The sequence below is a fragment of the Neomonachus schauinslandi genome, chromosome 16 (genome assembly GCF_002201575.2).
Source record: "Neomonachus schauinslandi chromosome 16, ASM220157v2, whole genome shotgun sequence".
Classification (NCBI taxonomy): domain Eukaryota; kingdom Metazoa; phylum Chordata; class Mammalia; order Carnivora; family Phocidae; genus Neomonachus; species Neomonachus schauinslandi.
This window is the reverse complement of record NC_058418.1, coordinates 1986766-1989270: the sequence shown is the minus strand read 5'-3', so window position 1 is coordinate 1989270 and position 2505 is coordinate 1986766.

Genomic DNA, 2505 nt, shown 5'->3' with positions numbered 1-2505 from the left:
AGTCACAATACAGTACTTAGTTTTTGATATAGTGTTCCATGATTCATTGTTATTGTTATTCATATAACACCCAGTGCTCCATGCAATACGTGCCCTCAATACCCATCACTGGGCTCCCCCCTCCCCCCCCCCCCCTCCCCTCTGAAACCCTCTGTTTCTTTTTTTTTTTTTTTTCCTCAGTTTGTTTCTGAGTCCATAGTCTCTCGTGGTTTGTCTTCCCCTCTGATTCTCCCCGTTCATTTTCCCCTTCCTTCTCCTAATGTCCTCCATGCTATTCCTTATGTTCCACAAATAAGTGAAACCATATGATAATTGTCTTTCTCTGCTTGACTTATTTCACTTAGCATGATCTCCTCGACTACCATCCATGTTGATATGAAAGTTGGGTATTCATCCTTTCTGATGGCTGAGTAATATTCCATTGTATATATGGACCACATCTTCTTTATACATTTGTCTGTTGAAGGGCACCTCAGCTCCTTCCACAGTTTGGCTATTGTGGACATTGCTGCTATGAACATTGGGGTGCATATGGCCCTTCTTTTCACTACATCTGTGTCTTTGGGGTAAATACCCAGGAGTACAATTGCTGGGTCATAGGGTAGCTCTATTTTTAATTTTTTGAGGAACCTCCACACTGTTTTCCAGAGTGGCTGTACCAATTTGCATTCCCACCAACAGGGTAAGAGGGTTCCCCTTTCTCCACAACCTCTCCAACATTTGTTGTTTCTTGCCTTGTCCATTTTTGCCATTCTAACTGGTGTAAGGTGGTATCTCAATGTGGTTTTGATTTGTATTTCACTTATGGCTAATGATGATAAACATTTTTTCATGTGTCTGTTAGCCATTTGTATGTCTTCTTCAGAGAAGTGTCCGTTCATCTCTTCTGCCCACTTTTTGACTTGATTATTTGTTTTCTGGGTGTTGAGTTTGAGAAGTTCTTTATAGATCTTGGATACCAGCCCTTTATCTGTAGTGTCATTTGCAAATATCTTCTCCCATTCTGTGGGTTGCCTCTTTGTTTTGTGGACTGTTTCCTTTGCTGTGCAGAAGGTTTTTATCTTGATGAAGTCCCAAAAGTTCATTTTTGCTTTTGTTTCACTAGGTTGTGGAGATGTATCTTGAAAGAAGTTGCTGTGGGCGATGTCAAAGAGGTTACTGCCTATGTTCTCCTCTAGGATTTTGATGGATTCCTGTCTCACATTGAGGTCTTTCATCCACTTTGAGTTTATCTTTGTGAATGGTGTTAGAGAATGGTCGAGTTTCATTCTTCTGCATGTGGCTGTCCAATTTTCCCAGCACCATTTATTGAAGAGACTGTCTTTTTTCCATTGCCTGTTTTTTCCTGCTTTGTCAAAGATTATTTGACCATAGAGTTGAGGGCCCATATCTGGGTTCTCTCTTCTGTCCCATTGGTCTCTATGTCTGTTTTTGTGCCAGTACCATGCTGTCTTGGTGATCACAGCTTTGTAATATAGCTTGAGATCGGGCAACGTGATGCCCCCAGCTTTGTTTTCCTTTGTCAACATCTCCTTGGCGATTCGGGGTCTTTTCTGATTCCATACAAATTTTAGGATTGTTTATTCCAGCACTTTGAAAAATGTCTTTGGAATTTTGATCGGGATGGCATTGAAGGTATAGATTGCTCTGAGTAGCATAGACATTTTAACAATGTTTATTCTTCCGATCCATGAGCATGGGATATTTTTCCATCTTTTTGTGTCGTCTTCAATTTCTTTCATGAGTGTTTTGTAGTTCCTAGAGTATAGATCCTTTACCTCTTTGGTTAGGTTTATTCCGAGGTATCTTATGGTTTTTGGTGCTATTGTAAATGGAATCGTTTCTCTAATTTCTCTTTCTGTAGTGGCATTGTTAGTGTATAAGAAAGCAACTGATTTCTGTGCATTGATTTTGTATCCTGCCACATTACTGAATTGCTGGATGAGTTCTAGTAATTTGGGGGTGGGGTCTTTTGGGTTTTCCACATAAAGTATCCTGTCGTCTGTGAAAAGAGAGTTTGACTTCTTTGCCAATTTGAAAACCTTTTATTTCTTTTTGTTGTCTGATTGCTGTTGCTAGGACTTCTAGTACTATGTTGAACAATAGTGGCTAGAGTGGGCATCCTTGACGTGTTCCTGATCTTAAGGGAAAGGCTCTCACCTTTTCCCCATTGAAGATAACATTCGCTGTGAGTTTTTCATAGATGGATTTTATGAACTTGAGGAATGTTCCCTCTATCCCTATACTCTGAAGAGTTTTAATCAGGAAAGGATGTTGTATTTTGTCAAATGCTTTTTCTGCATCAATTGAGAGGACCATATGGTTCTTCTCCCTCCTCTTATTAATGTGTTCTATCACATTGATTGGTTTTCAAATGTTGAACCATCCTTGCATCCCGGGGATAAATCCCACTTGGTCGTGGTGGATGATCCTTTTAATGTATTGTTGGATCCTATTAGCTAGGATTTTGTTGAGGATTTTGGAATCCATATTCATCAGGGATAT